This window comes from Camelus dromedarius, chromosome 17, assembly GCF_036321535.1.
Source record: "Camelus dromedarius isolate mCamDro1 chromosome 17, mCamDro1.pat, whole genome shotgun sequence".
Classification (NCBI taxonomy): Eukaryota; Metazoa; Chordata; class Mammalia; order Artiodactyla; family Camelidae; genus Camelus; species Camelus dromedarius.
Window position 1 is genome coordinate 17110606 of NC_087452.1, and position 22176 is coordinate 17132781.

General features: G+C 37.5%; 1 long non-coding RNA gene across 1 annotated transcript in view; it reads right to left on the reverse strand.

The window, feature by feature from the left end:
• The window catches only part of LOC105095265 (uncharacterized), a 743648-nt gene that overhangs the window by 139909 nt on the left and 581563 nt on the right, over positions 1-22176 (reverse strand). The window contains exon 12 of the long non-coding RNA XR_010384800.1: positions 5462-5516. This is a non-coding gene — a long non-coding RNA (uncharacterized LOC105095265). The remainder of the gene's footprint in view (positions 1-5461; positions 5517-22176) is intronic.

Sequence of the window (22176 nt, forward strand, 5' to 3'; positions counted from 1 at the left end):
CACATGGGTTTAAGACTTCACAAAAGTGTTTGTAGGGAGCTTATTTGCAACGTTAAGTGCTTCCAAGTACAGTTAAACTAAAGTTTGTACAACGTTATCTTAAAAAGAGACGTAGGCAAGAAAGAGGGAGATAAAGATTGAACTAGGGTAGGGTAGAATGATAAGATCTGGCAAAAATGAAGAAAAGCAATTCTGAAGTAAAAAATCTAAGGTGGTAGAAAACCTGATTCTATTTAAAACCCCTTGATTTATTCACAGATCTTCAGGAATATAATCATGCAATATGGGAGGAATGCCTACATAGAAATGCCACTGACTAGAGACTAGACTAGGTTAGAGAGAGTTAAGTTTTGAACTTACAAAGTTTGAGTAAGAATAGAAACAAAGATTTTAATATATATTACCTACACGAATTTCATGGAAAGTATATTGTTTCTACAAAAATAACTTGTGAATTATAATTAAGCTCTTCATAGAAAACATAATTTGAAGAATTTACACCATGAAGGATGGGTATAAATTCCATAGGAGTGTTCTTTACAAGTCCTCATTTATACCAATGTAAAAAGCTAAAGAAATAAAAGATACGTTATGTGGGTTATATTTTATATTCTTCAAAAATTTTTTTAATATAATTTAATTTATTTTTACGGGAGAGATCATTAAGTCTATTTATTTACTGTTAGTTTTTTCTTTTTGGATGGGGGTAACTGGGGATTGAACCCAGGACCTAGTGCATGCTAAGCATGTGCTCTACAACTTGAGCTATAGCCTCTCCCCTGTATTTTATATTCTGAAAACACTAGACAACATTAGGGAATTCAGAAAAGTTGTTGGGCTTTGTTTTCACCTGCATGATCAACAAAAATTGTATTTAACAAATTCTTGATGTACTTTTCTCACATCTTATTGGGAAGTATTTTAACATGCTGCTGACTGGGCAGTGATGGTGACAGGGTTATCACCACCTGTGCTTGCTAATGAAAACTTTTTGCACGAGAGGGTGTCAGCAGCTTGGAGGAAAGTTTGGGGGACAACAGCGGCACGTTCTTTTAGGGATGCTAATGCTCATGATGGTGCAGAAGACAAGAGTAGATGGAAAAACACAAACATCAACAACTGCGTCAAGCGAATTCAGAAAAGTTGGACTATAAATGTGCAGAAATTTTAGGAACACTTTAACCAATTTATTTTACTTATGTTTTACTTTTTATGTTTGCACAAGTGTGAAATATGATAAAAAATGTGTCTAAGTCTAAAACTGTTCTTTTGGTAAGTATAGAATAAAAATTCTAGGTGATAGGAAAGCATTACATTATAGTTTAAGCAGTACTGTTTTTCCTTTCTTGGTAAATTAAAAAATGGCGCATCTTACAATGAACAGGACCTTAGATTCAATGAAATAGGGGCCTAAGTTTTGACATCACCCTTCACTGTCTAAGAAGTGAGGCAAAAAGAGAGTGAGAGAGACTGAGATGGAAATACTGATCAAGAAGGATACCACTCACTTCTCTCCTCCTCCCCAATAAATGGAAAAAAGCAAAGATAGTAAAAGGTATTCACTGCATTGCTGATTAGCAAAGACAAAAATATAAAGTTGGTAAGCATTTCTCTGTGCCAAAGCATGTCACAATTAAACAAATGATTAAATCAATTTCATAGATGACCTTGATGTTTAATCTTAGTCTGCTGCTGTCACTTAATCTGAAATCCAATTTAATGTCTGCTTTGTACATCAAAGAGCAACACCGGTCCATGCTACGTATTTTCTCAAAGGAAAAAGTTAAATTAAAAGAGAAAAAGTTTCCCAAATAGCAAGGTCGATGTAGATACGTTCGGTGGAGTACCACTAAATTTGGCAGTTCTATAGAAAATCTATCTGATTTTCTCCCAGATAAATTATTCTTCCAGAATATCTTCAATGTCAAGCCTAAAAAGTTGTCTTTACAATACTGCCAGCCAGTTATTGTACATGTTCTCTTTCAACTGATTTATCTAGCAGGGTCTTTGTGTGTCTGTTGATTAAGAAGTCAACCCTGCATACATTTCGTTTTCCTGATCTATTTGACAGAATCTTAGGGAAACATTGAAGGAGAGAATCCTGCTTCCACAGTTACATCACTCTGAGATTCCATTGAAATTCAGCAATAGATAATACCAATTCCAACTTTATAGTATAACTTCCATTTAGTGGAAAGCTATTTTCATTTTGGCACATTAACTAGCACGATATGAAAATGAAAAAGCCGAAAGTGAATATGAAAATCTGTATACCCTCCAGCTGATCCTTCAAAGTTCATTTTCAAAATGTACTTGTTTTGAGATTCTCTGCCATAGGGACACTGTATTTACCAAACCACGTAGCGCATTCCTAGACAGACACAATACCACTAAATCAGTCCATTTAATGTTGGCACTTGCCTTCCTTGAGAGTTTGGTTTTTTGAGCATGGTTCTCCTGTTCTCACTGATAATACAATTTCTGGAGCATCTGGAAACTACTGGCAAATTTTAGTAAGACCTAACTGTAGCAGAAACAAAACCATCTGTGGCACTGGGAAGGCCACATTTCCTAGCCTTCTTTGCAGTCAGGTGTGATGGGGAACTCTAATCCAGTCAACAGAATGTGGAAAGAACTGACAGATCCAGTTCCAGGCCTCATTCTTTTGTTTCTATGCTTGTTGGATGATAGGTCCCAATAATCCAGGGAGGACTCTTGAGATTTTAGAAAGGGATGAGCAGCAGGAGGAAGGAGCCTGGGTCCATGTCCACCTCTGTGCAGGAGACCAAGCCCCCATTCCCAAATCACTTCTGACCATGCCAAGAGTAAAACCTCAACTCCTGTTATGTCAAACTGCTGAAATGCTGGGACTGTTTGTTACAGCAGCGAGAGTTACATAACCTGACTAGAAATGATAATATAATAGACATAGAGAAGTCCCAACCTATATTCCTTAGTAACTCCACCAGATATTGTATAATATAGGTATAGGGCCTTTGTAACATGGGGAAACATTACCAAAGTGTTCAGTAACAGTTCTGGACACTTATGCCCTCACCTTGGAGATATGTTTGGGTGACTGTGTCTCAAGCATCGGGAGGAGTTCAGGGGATGTCCTAATGAGCTAAACAGACGTCATGCTCTTCCTCATGAAACTTATAATCCAGGAGGTAGACCCATCATGGCAATGGATCAAACATACTAATGTAAGATTATAACCATGATCATTTCCAGGACAGGAGAATCATAATCTTATCCAACATAAAAATCAAATTATTTGCCATAATGAGGGAGGCACCCATGAGGAAGGATTCCATGTCCAGGAGGACAGATATGCGATTGTCATGGGGAATTCAGATGGCAGGAGACAACGTGAAAGAGAGCCAGATGAGGTGGGGTAAAGAGATCAAGGGAATTAGCATAAGATGAGCCTAGATGAGAACGCAGGGGCCAAACCACGCTAGAATAAGGATGTTCCTTTTTGTTCAGATACTACATGATCAGATCTGCCTTTTGTCTTTTGAAAAACCCACTCTGGCTACACTGTAGAAGAATAGAAAGCACATGAACAGGTGCCTAGAGTTACATGAAGACAGTAGAGAGTATGTGATAACATGAGTATCACCTATCAATATACATATCCCCAGAAAGAAAAGGAAATAAAATAGTTCAGCATCAGAAATGCTTTTGCGATTGGATGGTTGTTAGGAAAATTTTTAGTTATTTTCAATTTTGTGCTTTTTTTTTTTTTAACAGTTAAGATCCTCTAGTAGTTCAGTCTGGTGAGTTTGAGGTAGGAGACATTTGCCTTAGGCCACTGGCAACATCCAAAGCAAACAAAATTGCAGTAAAATATGAGGCTGCTTTGAGTGAGATTTTTGTCTTCAGTGACTCCATCACTCAATACTCTTGGGAAATCTGTAAGTCACTCTCCCATACCAGCCACTGAGGGGGACTCCCTAGAAGAGACACTGGGATTTCCTGACTTTCATTATTGGGGTGTCATTATGACATATCAGTCTCTCCACATAATTTATAAAGAATTATGCTGAAAACATGAAGGAGAAAGACATCTTCAGCTTCCGTGATTCATGCAGATTTCTAGTATGGATTTCCATTTTTCTTAGACAATCTCCCAATTCCTGGGAGAATTTACAGGTTGATGTCTCCAATTTTTTCTCCTAATTTTTTTCCTCTCTGTATATGCAAACCACTGCTATAGAAGCTTGCAATTAAATAATCATCTTGAGATGTTCTCTGTTGGATTCTGGGCCCCAGTCTGATTTCTTGCTCTTGTGATTCAGGTGGTGAAACCTGGCAATCACCCCTTCCCAACCACATAAACATCAGAGCAAGTTCCTACTGGCCCTCTCCCCTCCATGCATGGGAGATCTGCATGCCCAGCCCTATGTTGCTTTTTGTTTTTAGACACACTACACCTTTCCAGAAGCAATATACACAGAGAATTCTAAATAGGCTCCCCTGCATTGAGTTGCATCTAAAAGATGTTGTTTCCCTGTAAGAAAGGATGATTAATTCCAAGTAGTTATTTTCTAAGGTACAACTGTAGACCTTCAAAGTCAGGCTGTTAATTTGGTGTTATTAACTTTTGAGTCACTTGACGAGTCAGTTTAGGAAGCAACAATTCTCTTAAAACTCTCATAATTACATTTGGACAAGTTTGCGCGTAGGACCGCAAGTCCATCAGCTTATTATAACCATGGCGCATTTCACACACCATCTTCATTATCTTGTGCTAAAGAAGAGAGCGCACACTCTTCTGTGGGTAATTTTAGATTGGCCACTGACACACTCCACAGTGTTTATAAAGAAAACAAAACTTGGATGTTGGCCCTTTTAATTATAACTGGCAGAATCGCTACACCCAAAAATCACATAATCTCTTCACCATATTATATCTTTGAAGACATCTGCTTACAAAGCAGTAACAAGGAACTCGAAATCTAAAAACAAACTTTGTACTAGATTGATTGGTTTGGCGAGCCATGCTTTTGAAGCACTGGCGGATTCTGAAAAGATGCATTCCTGAAGTTCAAAAAAAGCTTAAAATATGCTACGATGGAGCTACAGCAACTTGTCCTCAGTCTGGACAGGCGGATTGGAGTCTGTTATTAGGGTGCCGATCAACTGGCCCAGCTGAAGATGCCGTAAATTTCACCAGCCATTTTTGCTGTTTCGCAGTTTCCAAACAAACTTCTAGCTGATGAAACATTTTGGTAAGTTCGGGGTACTGTTTCACCTGAGAAATAATCACCCTTAAGGTGCTGTTATCTAGGTGTTTTATATAATATTTTGAGGACAACTGAGAACCCTAGACATTCACCAAAGAATGAAGGCTGATCTATGACATCATCTTGACTATTCGTCAGATACGTGCCTCTCTTCACACGGATTTGGACGTGATTTGCACTCGTCTTTGAGTTACTACCAAGTCACTTACCTTTGGGCGGATGATTTCACAGCCTGCAGAGTTCCTCAACTCATGGTACTGTAACCTGAAAGATAAAATGGAACAATTATTTATTAGTTAATCTGTGCTCTGCAGATGGGTAGGAATCTTTCTTTCTGTAGGTGACTTGCGGACACGTATTTGAATTAAGAGTATTAACCCCCCCCCCCAAAAAAACCCAAACCCAATGCACAAGCCTGAATTTGTTGCCAAAATAAAACTGCCTACATCTTATGCAGTCATCTAATTCATAAGGTCCCACCCTCCTTCCACAACTCCAGCCAAAGAGTCTGTTTTTCCTTCCCTAACAGTATTTTCTGGAACTCAGGACTAGTTGTTAAACACTAACGTGACTTAAGACAGCGGCTGGAAAAGTGAAAGTAATCTCATTGTGCTGCATTATTTCAACCAAAATGACTAACAAGTTTCAACATTTAGATATCCAACTGGACAAATATTTACTGCTCAGTTAGTAAGTTTATTTTAAGAATCTTAATCCAAAATCACTTTGCTGGTAGTAATGCTGTGAACACTGCCTATACTTTAATCAAACTGATTTTTATTCCCGATGTTAAAAATTACAGTTATAAATAGGTACACTGCCTAAAAATTATAAAACAGTGTGCTTAATTTTTTAAATGTCAAAACTGCTCAAAAAGCTTCAAAGATGCTGACATTTGTTGTCATTCTAATACTGATTTTATTAGTCAAAAGTATTTTTTCCCAAATGTTTTTTCTGAGATGCGCAGAGCACCAAACTATTAACTGTTAACAGCAGGGGAGTTTTCAGGCTCCAACATTTTAGTGCATGCTTGGATGTAAGCATTTTACTCATACATCTCCCTCTTGCAAATATGTAAGCCAAGACAGTTAGTAATTTTGATGTGAATTAAAAACTCCTGAAAGTCTTCATAAATGTAGCACAGACTTGGGAAACATTATTAGGACTAGCAAACTGCTAGGAGCATAGAAAGTGAGAAAATAAAACGAACAATTACAGTACAAATAATGATTTATTTTAATGGAGCCGGGTCAGCATTTCCATTTTAGTTATTTATAGTACCATTATCCAATATATTTTCTTTCTTTCTTTTTTTTTTTTTTTTTGGTAGCTCAAGTATGGAAGATTTCAGCTGAAGAAAATCAGAACAGATAAGAAATAATGCAAGAGAAAAAATTAAAACTATCCCATGAGGATGTCATTCTAGAACTTTCTGTCTCCCAGGGAGTGAGGCCATAATGTTTGGAGCTAGGTACATCTGGAGAGAGCTTTGGGTTCTCAGGACTTCCACAGAACACAGTAGGGGTAAAAAGACCAGCAGAGGCTTCTAATTAGAAGAGCTATAAGGCATGTGGTGATCTTTTCTTGCTTTACAGTGTGTGTGGTTTTGTGCCCGCAGATAGATGCCCCAGTTATAAGTTGTAGGTGATTTTTATGCAAGTCTGCTTTGCAGGACTAGTCTTCCAAGGTGTTTTCTGGGGGTAAGTAAAATCGTGATCATCGAAAGAGGATGAATGCATACGTCCCCACTCCAAGTTAATTTGCCCCACAGGCTGCTAACACACAAAATTCCTCTCAGGAGGAGAGAATCTAGAAAAGCCTGTGACTTCTGCACGGCCCTCTCAGATGTGAAGGGAGAAAGCACGGCTGCTTTCCGATTCTCATAGGAAATGTAAAGATGTAATTTCTGCAGTGAGTAATGGTACAAATAAAATTATGTTTATTATTATTTCATTCAAGGCATTTAATTATAGAGGGAGATGGGTAGTCAGATAACAGAACAGCCATAAACAAGGGAAAGTCCCCTTCTCTCTTTTTAAATCAGGGCTCTAAAACAATTGGGAAGAGTGTTAATAGAATGTCCAGTGAGAGACAGACTCCACAGGTCTAAGTGTTCACTTGGGGTTCATCGAGTGATGGACTGTCGGCCTATTTTTCAAGCCATTTCTCTGCAGTAACTTGACATTTGATAGGATTGCCTCTGGATTTTGGTCTGAGTCTCCGCTGTGCCTGAGAAGATTGTCATCTTTTGATTTAAAGATAACAGAGCCAATCACGTGAAAAGGTTCTGTACAGTCAGCCTGTGACTCATAACCAAATAGCAAAAAAGATTTTGTCTACAGTTTGCTTTCTTACCTCACTGTTGTAACTGGATCAAACTACCAGTTTCCATTATAAACACCATATATTCATTTTCTAAAAAAGCCTGACATTCTTCTGAGATGAAATCTAAGAGGATCATAAAACTCAGGGGCGATTCTTTTCCCCAGAAGACTCGGAGCATTTGCTGATTATAATTTCAATTTCAAAGTTTTACCAAGAAAAATGAATCAATTTTGCTTCAGCAGAACATCGAACAATTAAAAGAAAAATCTGCACGGGTCAGACATAGAGAAAACCAAATTACGAGGCAATGGAATTATATACAGGAGAACAAACAAAACACACCTAAACACTGGCAATGCAATTGACCATTCAAAATAGAGTTAATAAGTTCCCAAACATGCAAGTCTGAATTTTAAAATTAAGCCTCCCAATTGCCAATTTCAAAAAGTGTAATGAGTTTAGAGTGGCCTTTTTATTATGCATGGTTTTATGTCTTTAGATTTCAAAATTACCTAGCATGCATTTTCAACTTTGCTACAATTTCCGGGCTGTTTTCATTTCTATTTAAAAAAGGCTAAACAGTAAGATGTGCCTCTGCTTTGCATTCTAATTGCACGTAACTGATTTGCACTGCAGAACAAAAAACTCATTTTCAGATTAAGAATCATGCACCAAGAAATAATTATTGTTCCACCAGAAAAAAAAAATTTCCCACTTCCTTCTCTCATTTACAGGAATTGTTTTCTAGGTTCCCCCCGGTTGATCTCTTTTATAGACCACCATGCATTGCTCTTTGGGGACGAAAATAATGCAAATAGAAACAAGGAACATACAACTGTTTTGAGTACATTCTTCTACTTGCAACATAACACTTGCCTTTTATTATTTTATCTTCAACAATCAAGGGGTGACTAAATGGTTGCAGGTGGTGATGAAAATAAAAGTCATCCATCATTATTTATTAGGCATGAAAAAGATACACAATAATGTAATTTAATCTCAGAGCAGACAATTATTTCCACATATCGATAATACAATGTGAAAACTGTCATGAATTCTAATATGATATTTCGGCTTTATTGGTGCACCACGGCCAGCATGGCAAATAATGAAACTGCATCAAAAAGAAAAAAACAAGGTAATTATGAGCGTATGTCAATATCATGGGTGGAAAACATATCACCAAATTTTTAAAGCTTCTTCATTACAACTTGAACAAGCCAGAAGTTTGATGTGGAAAAAAAGAAGCACGTTTTCTGTTTTCGCTATTTAAAACACAATCTATTACATTCATACCACAATCTATAATCTGAATAAACACTGACTATGTAAGTGTTTTATCATATAAAAGTTTTGAAGACCAGCCAGTCTGCTAAAATATTTGCAAGAAGTATATATACACCATAGGGTCAAATTTCTAACATATTCTTTGTTTCACTGTAGTCTGGTAAAAATCTGCAGATGAAAACTCTGTGATCTCTACTTTGGGTAGCATACACATGGCTATTAAATGTAGCAAAGAACATACCTTTTAGCCAAATAAAGCAAGAAATGGTTGAAAATAAACATCTTTGGTAGGAAAAATCCTGACTGATGAAATGCTTGGTCAAAAAAAGTGAAAGCTAGTTTTTCGTTATGTTAAACGATTCCTATTTCTCCTTGGCAGTTAAACTCTAGCTCCAAATAGGACTTGGAAGGTGAAAATATGACAAAAAAGAAACAAACTATCATTTCATCTCTGTAGAGGGGAAGCAAAAACATCTTACGACTTATATTTGAATAGATTTTGGTTTTGGCCAGGAGAGTGATCACAATTAGAGACTTTCCTAGTTAGAAATAAATTAGAAGTTTTTTTATAACACACATTTATTCTACAGCACATATATACAGCTACGCTTTCTCAGGGTCTAATTTATTCACAGTTCACGTATATATTAGAAATATGAATGTAAGCTTATTGGATAAGATAAATGACCTTCTCTTAGAAAAATGCCTTTTTAGAATTATTAAGGAAGGAAAATATTTTAGACTTGGATTGAGTGGTGGACAAGACCTGGAAGAAAAAGTGTTTCTGAGTGATCACAACACTGTGACCATTCTGGGCCGGGAGAGAAAATTTATATATCATGCGGTTACTCAATTTTATAAAGGGAACCTAAGAACAAGTGTAGGCACTGGGTAGGAAAAACAAATGAAAGGAATAATTTAAAAAGTCAATAAGCCACAGGAAATCTGGAGACTGTTTAAAAACACCTTATTGGAAGCCTAGCAAAAGTATGTGCCAGAGATCAAAGGGACACTTGGAAATGTGGCCCAAGTAAGGAAACCAGGGAGATCCGCAAACTGTGGCAGGTCAGGTGCGAACAAGAATGCGGACGAGCCAAAAGAGAACTCAGGAGTCCCTTGCAAGTGACTCCAAAGCTAATAAAAATGTTCTTCAAAATATATCCATGGCAGAAAACCAAGTAAAGAACTAATGGGCCAATCAAGTGACCCACTCTGGGCAAAAGAGATATTCTTCTTAGAGGATATAAGCTCTTCTGACTATACTGAAGAACATTCATTCATTCATACATTCACTTTTGTCCACTCATTCAATCATCCACCCATCTGATCATCTATTAATTAAAAAAAAGTACAGAATGCCTACCATGAACCAGACTTTGGGTTCAATACTAGGGATATAAAACTATTAAGTCATTCATTCATTCATTCTTTCTTCTCACTCAGTCACCAATTCATCCAACCATCATGTGTTTGATTACCCATTTATTTCACAAAAAAGTTACAGAACATATATCATGAGACAGACTCTGGGTTAAACACTGTATCAATTCTTAAAACATCCATTCAGTCAGTCAACAAATACTTGAGAGTCTGCCATGTGCCCAGCCCTGATCTAATTCTTTGAGACAGATCAGTGAACAGCAGAGACAACAGCCCTGCCTGAATTGAGCTTCTTTTCTCATGGGGCGTAGCAGTGGAGGTAGGCAACGACACAACAAACAACTCATCACAAAATCAAAAGCAATCATTTAGAATGACAGGTATAGTGAAGGACAAGTTCAGGCAGTTGTCAGGGCCCAATGGCGGGGGAGGGGTGGGGTGGCAGGAAACAGCACCCTTTTGACAGACCTGAAGGAACAAGAGCAGGGAAGTCGCAGGAGGTGAGGATGAGGAGAAGGCAGAGAGGTCACATTATCTGGGACTTGGTACTCCACATAAAGAACTCTGGACTTAATCTGAAGAGCAAGGGAGGCAGTTGAAGGCTTTTAAGCAAGTACGATTTACGTAGGAAGTTTGACAATTCTTCTGTTCAAAACCCAGCAAAGGCTGCCCCCTACAAGCAGAGTACAGGTTGATGTACTTCCAGTGACCTACCAGACCCTCTATCTTCTGTCCTCTGTTAGATCTCTGGCTTCATTTTTTACCACTCTGCCCCGCTCACTTGACTCTAGCTACATGGGGCTCCTTGTGGCCACTGGCTAGTTCCTTCTCACCCAAACCAAATGGACGCATGCTTACCTTCTTCAAGTCCATGCTCAAACCTCACCTTGTCTACGGGGCATGACCTGAGGACTGGACTTAATACTGTAACTTTCCTGCCGTCTCTACTTCTACCCTGCTTCGCATTTCCCCCCTGGAGCATTCATTCCCTTCTGATGGACAGTACACTTTATTTATTTATTACGTTTTGCATACAGTTAACCCTCTGTATCCTCAGGTTCTCCATCTGTGGATTCAACCAACTGCAGACTGAAACTGTTCAGAAAAAAGAATTCCAGAAAGTTCTGGAAAGCAAAACTTGAATTTGCCCCACTAGTTACACATTGTATTTGCAACAACTTACAAAGAATTTACATTATATTAGGTGGTACGCTAGAGATGACTTAAATTATACAGAAGGATGTGCATAGATTATATGCAAATACTACACCCTTTTATATAAAGGGCTTGAGCATCCATGGATGTGGGTACCAGCAGGCAGTCCTGAAACAAATGTACCACAGACACTAAGGGACAACTGCACAGACCTGCCTCACTCTCATTTTATTCTGCTCTGCTTTATTGCACTTCACAGAGACTGTTTTGTTTTTTTTTTTACACAAATTGAAGGTTTGTGGCAACTCTGTCGAGCAAGTCTACCTGTGTCATTTTTCCAACAGCATTATTTTTCCATTAAGGGATGCACACTGCTTTAAGACATACTACTATTACACACAATAGACTACAGTATAGTTTTAGTTTTAAACATAACTTTCATATGCACTGAGAAACAAAGAAACTCGTGTGACTCACTTTGTTGCGGTATTCACATTATTGCAGTGGTATGGAACTGAAACTGCAGTATCTCTGACGTCTGCTAATACTGTCTACCTCCCCCCACAGGAGAATGGAGTTTTCATGAGGCCGGAGTTTTTGACTTGTGTTCACATTTAGCCTTGTCGACTGAAAACTGAAATAGTGCTTGGGACATACAACTCAACAGTCATTTGTTGAACAGATAAATTAATGAATGCATTGGATAATAAAACCATATTGGCATTTGAGATAATTACTCTGGTTAAGCTGGACGAATACGTTGAAAAGAGCTAAGTGCAGATGCAGAAAAACAAGAGGCTATGCTGAGTGTCTAATAAAAAAAGCAATGGCAATTTAGGCGAGGGTGATGATGCTAGAAGCGGAGAAAAGTAAACTGGTTTAAAGGGTTTTTTTAGTAGAATCATCAGGGCCTGCTTACAGTGGTGTGCTGGAGTTGGTGTGCAATGGCCTGCAAGAGTCGATAATTACTCTTCAGGAATTTTGTTAGGTGGTTGTTAAGCACAGATGTTATTAAAAATTAAATTATATAAACCTTCAATTAATTATATTAAAATAAAGCTAATAAATATTCAAAAGTAATTAATTCCTAATCATTTTACTATTATCTATGCTCACGAGGCTATTTACGTCTATTGTGTTTCTACGGGAAATATTACCTGACGCTGTGTTACTGTGCAACATTTTCCTACTCCACATTCAGTTATGTCACACTGGTAGCTTGAAATCAGTCATAGTGGGAGTATTTATTCCTTGGTAATTGTCAAATGCTATAAATCAGAGCTTGCTTTATTATCTTGTTGACTTAGTAGACTAAGAAAGTGATGGAGAAGGCGTTAATAATACAGATTAATTTAAAAAGTATGTCATGTCTGCAGATATTTCACTGTTTTTTTTTAAACATTTTTTATTGATTTATAATCATTTTACAATGTTGTGTCAAATTCCAGTGTTCAGCACAATTTTTCAGTCATTCATGGACATATACACACTCATTGTCACATTTTTCACTGTTAACATCACACAAAACTGAGGAACTATTTCTCCAGTGCGTGAAAACAATGATCTGATTCAGCAAAGAAGTCATTCACATCATTGTTAAAAGAACGAAATTCTGACATACATCTTTGTTGTGTCACCCTTGTCCTAGCTTTTAATGTAAAGAAAACTACCAATTAACATATACATCGGAAATACACTCACTTGTTAGTTGCAATCAACTATGGATCCAAGAGTTTTGCAAAAATCAATGAAAGCGTTCTATGAGAATCGATTGGCTATGTGAAATTTATAGCAAAAAATATTGTATACTTTACTATCATTGTAAACTGTGTACCACATGTCCTTTATATCAATAAAATATGGGATAAATTTAAATATGTATGTATACATTTTCTTTCTGGAGAACTGCCTTTTAAACAGCAAACCACTGGGTATATATGGGTCAAGAGAAAAAGAAGCACCAAAAATGCTGCCAGTTTCTGTCTTGTTCAACTGTCTAAATGACGACACCCATGCTCTTACACAGGGAACATTAGAAAAGGACTAGGCTTGCTGGGCTGGAATAGGGAAGGCAGTAGCATGGGTTAGTTTGGGTGATACTGAGTTCGAATAGACAGGCAGACACGGTCAGGAGGCCAGTTGTAGCCAAAGCTCTGCAGCTCTGAAAATAATTTGAAGCTGGAGCCATCATTTGGGTGATATTTGTGAAGATCAATTACTCAAAGACCTGAGAGTAGATGAAGCTATTCTGAGTGTGTCTTCCAAATTAACTTCCAAAGCAGAAGTTTGGAGGCATTTAGATTAAAATGGTAAGTGCTGAATGTTCTAGTACTGACAGGCAAATTAATAGTACACACATCATCAAGGCTAAACAATGTCCTCTAAGAATATTGGTTTCCATCAGGGATGTACAGTTCCATGACCAAAGACATGTCCTCCTTTATTAGAGAAGGATGTCTCAGTTAAATGGGTAGGGTCAAAAACACAGATCCCTGTTGGGAACCTGTGATGAGTACAAGATTACAGGGGGTGCCACATGTAAGTGGACTTGGGTTATTTTCTTGTTAGTTCCCAATGATTCTGTGCACTGTGAGTAGGATTAGTTAATTACTAAATAATAGGAAATTTGGGGGTCAGATTCTCAAAAACAAGACCTTTATTTGAGGGCTTTATATACCTATAAAAAAAATAGAATCATGGACACCCATTTCTGAGAAGATGTGGTTTTTCCCAATTTTCTCACTTTACACATAAAAGCCCTGGACAGTATATGTAACGTGTATGCTTCATCTCTGAAAGACAGAGAAAAGAAGGCAGATCAGCTAGGGTCTTTGGTACTCAAGGAACAAGGTAGAATTCAGTTTTCTGGGTTTTCCCTTTGTTTCATATATCCCAAACTCGGAGCTGAAGAAGCCAGCAATTCAGAAACACCAACAGGCACAGACCCTCCCACACTGCCCCCTCCCCTCGCCCCAAATAAACCAACAATGAAACAAGAAACAGCTGCACCAAACAAAAGCCTACTCTCTCTAGTTAAAGAAGCAAGAAAGGGGCAACTTAAACAGGTAGAAAGCTTTGAGAAAATAACCACTCTACTCCAGCCAAACACTCCAGAAAAAAATGTGGTTCCACCCCATTCACATCAGCAAAAACCAAGAGGGGAGCATAGACATACACCCTTGTTGGACTGTAACAAGGCTCCCCAGCATCACTGTTGGGATGGTGTTAGAGAAGTTCAAGTAGGAAGTGCAGACTTTCATCTCCACCTATGGTAACAGACACCCCACCCCTCCCCACACTTATCCCCTGTGGTATTGGTGGAGACCACAAATGGACCTTAGAATTCCATCTTCGCCCAGCAATAATGTGGACCCCACCACCAATGCTGGTGTCAACAAAGGCTGAGTGCGGAGCCTGGACTTTTACCTCCAGTCGGCAATAGAGAGGGACTGCTTCCTTCCTTCTCTTGTTGGAGCCATACAAGAAGTAAGCTAAAACAGAGGTCTAAATAAAATTGAAACATAATACAAAAATGTCTAGATTTCAACTGAAAATCACTCATCGTGCCACAAACCAAAAAGATCTAAATCAGAACAAAAGAAGACAATAAATTTTAACACCAAGATGGCAGAGATGTTAAAAACATCAGACCAAGATTTAAAAATAGCCATGATAAAAATGCTTCAATGGGCAATTAAAATATGTGCGAAACAAATGAAAAACATATAATAGCTCAGAAAATAAATAGAAAATACCTGCAAAGAGATAGAAGGTTAAAAAAAAAAAAACCAAGTGGAAGTTTTCCAACTAAATTATACAATAACCCACATGAAAAGATAAGTGGATGGGTGCAACAGCAGAATGGGAAAAACAGAGAGGAGAATCAATGAATGGTAACACAGAATGACAGGAACGATCCAATCTGAACAATAGAAATAAAATATACTGAAAAAATTTGAGTCTCAGGAGCCTTTTGCTCATTTCTGTATCATTGCTGCCTCCAGTTACTATTGTGGGGTCCTCATTTCCAAAAAGAACCCTGTTTTGAGTTCTTGCTATGACAAGTTGATCTAGTCTAGTGAATGAGGCAAGTAACGAGGATGGGGATCAGGAAACTCAAGTTAAATTTTGATTTCTGCTCATAACATTAAGTAAATCTTTGCATTTACTTTTAAACCTCGTACCTCCGGGTATTGATTTCTCACAGTCCAGAGGGATGAGTGATGGGTTTGTTCATTTCATTTTCACTTGCAGATTGGACACTTTTGATGGAAAAAAGACAGAACTAATATTTTATTCCACAGGATGGCCAAATTTTAGATCCCTTAGGGCAAAAATATGTTTGCTAATGTTTCTATTGAGGGACCACAGTTATAGCTGCTTCGATTTTGTTTTTATATGTATAAAGAATTTTTAAATGTTGAGAATATATTTTTTAACACTGTGAACATTTATTATTTGTTGTCCACCATAAACAAATATGTTAAAATGAAAACCTGTACTACTGAAGTCTGGGAGATTTACTGTACTTCAGGACTTTTATTTTGACTCTCTCTGCTGATTCATTTTAAAGTTTAATTTACTTCTCAGTCATCTACTTCTTCCCAATAATGTACATACCATTTCAACGGTTATTAAATGTGAACACAAATGAACCATTCTTATTTTTATTAATAATGTAGCTAAATTTGGGCCAAATCATTGTTTGATAGGAGAACTGATGGACTTTGAATGAAGACTACAAATTCATGAGAGTTTATTGTTTAAAATAAAAACAAAAAAGAAAAGAGCCTAAAATTTCTTTTGGTTGTAACCACAAAATATCTTGAAATTTTATGAAATTCAAAGGTAAAATACGGGAAATGTTGGCAAATTGTTCAGAGTAGCTGAAATTATGTATTATAAATATTTGTGTGTGTGTGTGAAATAACTGACATTTTGTGAGGATCAAAATTACCACAGAAATTTGGCCAAGTCAGCATCAAGTGATTTCACACAATTATTGAACTTTTCTCTGTTGGAGATGTTCCCGGCCAAATCCTTCCTTTTTGGAAATTTCCTGGAGCTCCCTCGTCTGCCACAGAATAGCACTGAATGTTTCTCATCCAACAACTGAGCAAGACATGAGTGGCTCCCTTTAGTTTTCAGCCAAGCCTTTGTCTTTTACCTCAGGAGAAGCTACTTATTTATTTTTTTTCTACTCTTGATTTTTGCCCGTTTGTACAGCTTTTTGAAGCGGCGCCTAGGATTGACCTTTCTCACTTATCTGCTTGGCTAATTCTGTATCTCAAACTCTAGAACAGCACTTTCCAATAAAACCTTCATGATGATGGAAATGTTCTACATCTTGCATTGTCCAACATGGTAGCCACCAGCTCCATGAGACTCTTGAGCCCTTAAAATGCTAGTGCATCGGAGAACTGAGGATTTGAATTTATTCAATTTTAAATTACTCTTAATTGAAATAATCACATGCTTCTACATTGGACAGCACAGCTCTACATGGTCTCTTTTCATAAAGACTTTGCAAAACTAAAGCCTTTTAAAAACTAGATTATAAATTCCATGAATACAGGTCTACGCTCTCTGTTTTATGCACTGTTCCATCAATAACATATAATACTGGGTTTAGCATACAGCAGGCACTCAAATGTTTTCGTTAAATGTATGACTGACTGCATGAATGAATATAGGAACTTTAAGCATAAAGGTAAAATTCAAATGGGGAAGACAAAAAGGTCTATGTGTGCCCTTTAATCTTAGAATGTATTAAATCCATTCCTTTTTAAAGGAGATCTCCTTAAGATAATATTGCTGGTTAAACTAAACTGTGGGACACAAAGAAATGATGAATTTCCACTCTTTACGGGTTACCTTCTGAGCTCTATATAGTCCCTTAACTTAAAGGGACTGTGCCCAATATGTACGAAGTTTTCACGGATCAGTCCTGCTCACAGGGTTGTTTTTATTAGTGGCTGGCACATACTCCTCTCAATAAATATAAATTCCTGGGAGATCTGTTGTGGCACCTGTAGACTGAAGCTTTCTTGACATCTGCAAGTATGAAAAAGACAGTGGGGAAGTGCAGGAGAGGCACAGGGCATGGTTTTCACGCATTAGCTCACTGAGTTCAATATTGCCACTTTCCACCTCGTGCTTCAGTACTAATGACCTACCATGACCAAATGTCAAAGAACACAACCGTAAATACAGAGTGAGCTCTCAGGCTGTGGAGTTCTACTTTGTTATAAGATAGGACAGTGCTATCCAACCCAAAACAGTTGTATTTGGGAGATAAGTCATATTCCAGATAAGACTAAAGAGATCAGTCCCTATGCAGTAAAGCCAAACAATTTTTAAAGAGTCTAATAGTGAAGGGAGGAGTGTACAGCAGGTAAACTGAGATTTGAGGGAGGCCAAAGATGATCTGACTCACTGAAACTACCTGAAATATAAACTTCAATTCCGCATTCTCCACAAGAATGATGCCAGGACATTTGAGAATGACATTTGATAAAAAAGCTGAAAATCTGGCAGAGATGAATAGGCTCTTACGGTACAAAGTTTAGAAATACCAACTTCCTTTCAGAGAGCATTTATGGGCCAGACCTGGTTCTAGGTGAGTTGCATTTTTAATTCACAGATAATATTTTAATATCCATTATGCAGATGAGAAAACTAAGACCCATCCATCCATAATCACCCAGCTGTTGAGTGGCAGAGCCAACAGGCAAACCCAGGGTTGTTGGATTACAAATGGCTATTCTTCCATCATTCCACAAGACCACTAAAACCTTGTGAATAATAGGTATGTTTTCATGTCAATATAGGTATGTTTCAATGCCATTTCCTGGTCTCCTTAGAATGGGTAGTTCTGGGTTTCATACTATCTGAACTCCTTCCATCAAATAAATATACTTCTAAGGCACTTTGGGTATTATTTCTTAAGACAGTTCTCATCTATAGGAGAGCTTCTCTCACTGAGTAAGCAGAATAGCTTCTGTACTCATTGACTATCTGTTATTACACTTTCTATCTAAATAATGAATAGGTTCCTTGTTCCATAGGCTAGAACTCTCAAACTCTAAATAAAAAGAAAAAGAAAGAAACTAAAAAGAAAGGAAGGTTGTTTACTACATCTGCAGGTCTGTTTCTGTTTTGTAGATGAGTTCATTAGTCTTTTTTTTCCTTTTTTTAGATTCCACATATGAGTGATATCATATGGTATTTTTCTTCCTCTTTCTGGCTTACTTCACTTACAATGACAATTTCCAGGTCCATCCATGTTACTGTAAATGACATTATTTTACTTTTTTATTGCTGAGTAGTATTCCATTGTATAAATATACCACAACTTCTTTATCCAGTCATCTGCTGATGGACATTTAGGTTGTTTTCATGTTTTGGGTATGGTATATAGTGCTGGTATAAACACTGGGGTGCATGTATCTTTTCAAATCTGAGTTCCCTCCAGATATATGTCCCCAGGAGTGGGATTGCTAGATCATACGGTAAATCTATTTTTAGTTTTTTGAGGAATCTCCATACTGTTTTCCCTAATGGCTGCACCAAACTACATTCCCACCAACAGTGTAGGAGGGCTCCCTTTTCTCCACACCCTCTCCAGCATTTGTTGTTACAGTTACCAGAGGGGGAAGAGGGTGGGAAGGGATAAATTTGGGAGTTTGAGATTTGCAAATATTAAGTACTATATATAAAAAAAGATTAACAAATTCTGCATATCACAGGGAACTATATTCAATATCTTGTAATAACCTTTAATGAAAAAGAATCTGAAAATGAATATATGTATGTATATGTATGACTGGGACATTATGCGTACAGCAGAGACTGACACATTGTAACTGACTGTACTTCAATTAAAAAAAAGAAAGGAAGAAAGAAAGAAAAAAAGAAAAAGTGAAAACTTCCAATTAGTTTCTTTCCACTTATTGTTCTTTGGCCTGCCAACAGTTTTAGCTAATCATATGCCTTTACTCAAAATGGCTTTTACAGGGAACATCTCCAAATCTATAACCAGTTACTGAATTTATCAAACCATGAAGGAGTGGCAGAGAAGACAAGAGTAGAAGAAAAACATATGCAAACATGCACACAAAAGCATATACACTTTAATGGCCTCTCCAGGACCACACCCATCTATCATTTGGCCTTTCTACAAAAGATCTCAACTTATTTTTGCAAATGTTAGATCAAAAAAAAAAATCCATCAACAACCTCATTTCTTTAACGCTAATCACTTGGAAAGTTCTATTGACATTATATGGTTATATTCTCAGAGGAATTTTCCCGTTCTCCAAGATTAATTTTCATTTTTCTCAGATGTATTTTCTGCATAGACCCAGGCAAAACAACATTCTAGATGCTCATGGAAAATTCTCTTTTTCCCTCTGCAAATATTATGCTGAAATCTGTCATTCATTCTATGTCCCAAATCAACAAATGGTAAATATTTCAATATAGTTGTCTGATATATTTTGGTATCTTCCTCTCTAAATTCTTTTTAAAGAAAAAGTATGCCCTTCACTTAACTAATGTATCTGCAAAGAAACTAAAAACCAGTCTGGGGGAAAAAAAAGTCTTTGTTCTCCTTTATTGTCTCATACAAGGACCTTTGTACTTACAATAATGCTGTGAAAAATGTCTCCGTGTTCTATCAATAATACATTGAGGTTCAGTTTATTTCATTTCATGTTGTTTTTACTCTGCTTGGCAAATAACGCTTTCTGGACTTTCTCATTCTAATCAAACTGTAGAATGTTAATAAAACAAACCCAAACCAATAAAGCCCATTTTCTCTATATTAATCCTCTTAAGGTTATCAGGGACTCACATCTCTATGTATGAATAGTACAATCAGACATAGAGTAGGCAGATAAAACATGGATAAAGGAACTATTAACATACAAGGGTAAGACAAAAACATAGTGACAAAGGCTGTACTGAACTTGTTGATGTAAGACATGTGCTGGGGACAGAGTCCAGTCTACAGGAAACATCTAACACTGTTGCACCCCCCATCACCTCTGCATGAGAATTAGTTCAGTGTTCAGAAAAAAATTTAATTTTTGTTTTTACACTGATCAATTTCTTTTGAAAAAGATTTCTGCCTGCAAACCACACATTTGATAATTGTTTTCCTCAGTGCTTAGGACTATTGAGATTCTTTGCTTTTCACAAAGAAGAATTTCCTCTAAAATCTAGTTTAGTTTAATTATAGCAGTCTGGGTGTGATTTCTGTTTATATCCCTCCGGTTGAATCTGCTCTGGTTGGGTTTGGGTCAGAGCTATTTCTAGGAAATGCTTGCTACTTTTTCTCAAACTAAAACTTCTCTGGGTTTTTCTTTTTTCCTGCTTGATGTATTTCTTACTTTAATAAGAGAACAGGTGATTCACATGCATGTCTATAATGAGGCATGTGGACCTGATACCTGACGCAGCTAATTCTAAAGGAGGCTGGTAAGTCTGTGGATATGGTAAGTATTTTCCTTGAACTATTAAAACCACTCCATTATTTAAGGCTCTTCAGTTCCAGGTAATAGCAACCAAGCTTGATTTCAGCAAAATGAACCAACCAACAAACCAAATGAAAAGCAAAGAAAGAACAACGCATGCTAACAATACAGAGGTGCCCTGTGGGTTCCTTGGCAGGAAATCTATTGGGTTTCAGGAAGCACTGGACCCAGGACCTCACAGGCAGCCTGGAACCTGTGGAGTACTCTCTCCCCTTCTCATGGATGACTGGCTCTATGTCTATTTAAATTTCTTCCCTGTCTGAACAGCTTTATCTGCAGACATAAGATGGTCCCCAACAACTCCCAATTTTACAGGTAACAGTAACTTTCCCACAGAGAAGTGAACTTTTCCTTCTTCCCACTTCCAAATTCCTAGGAAAGGAATCTGATGGGAGGCAAATTTGGTACAAATTCCCACTCCTTACAGTCTAGTTGTCCAAGCCACTGTGGCTAAGAGATCTAGGGACTCACCAGAAGAGATTCATAGGGGTAGATTAAGGTGACAGTTAAGAGTATTCGCTGAGAGTTTGGCAGTTGCTCTATAAAGTTTCCCTGTCACTAAGATGAGGAGAGAAAAAAAATCAAACATGCGACAGAGTAGTAAGGCTGACATGAGGGACACGCCCACTGGCCTGTGACCACAGAGTATTGTGAGCTTTAAGAATAACGCAGCTGCCATCTTGAGATGTTCAGCCCAACAACTGTCGTGCCTGAAGCAGTTCATAGTTCTTTTCAAAAGGTGGGATTTGGTCAGCATGTCCCGGTTTCGATGCTCAGCTGTACTGGTATTACATTCTGCCCCGATCTGAGATGTCAACTTGGCCCCCTGCCAGCTGACAAGACACTGCACTCTGAACACTGCATTTCTCTAAAGCCCAGTGAACTTTATTCAAGAAATGACACTGAATCTGATCCCATAAAGGAGATTTCATAAGGAAAATTTTCACACATCAGTGCCCCCCAAAATCATATAAAAAATAGAAACTTAAAAAAAAAAGATGTGGATTTAACAGTTCACATTGTCCCACCCATATAAGGCGGCTCCCAATTAAGAGATATTTTTCCTTTCTCTGCTAAATAATAAGAGCAAAATAAAAAAAAAATCCCTTTGGACTACACTATCAAAATTCATACACCTGTATCAATGAAAACCCACAAAAAATTTAAATTACACTTATTCCTTATGTTGTGATTTCATCTTTTCCTCACCCAAAGGAGGCACTGGGAACTTATGAAGGTGG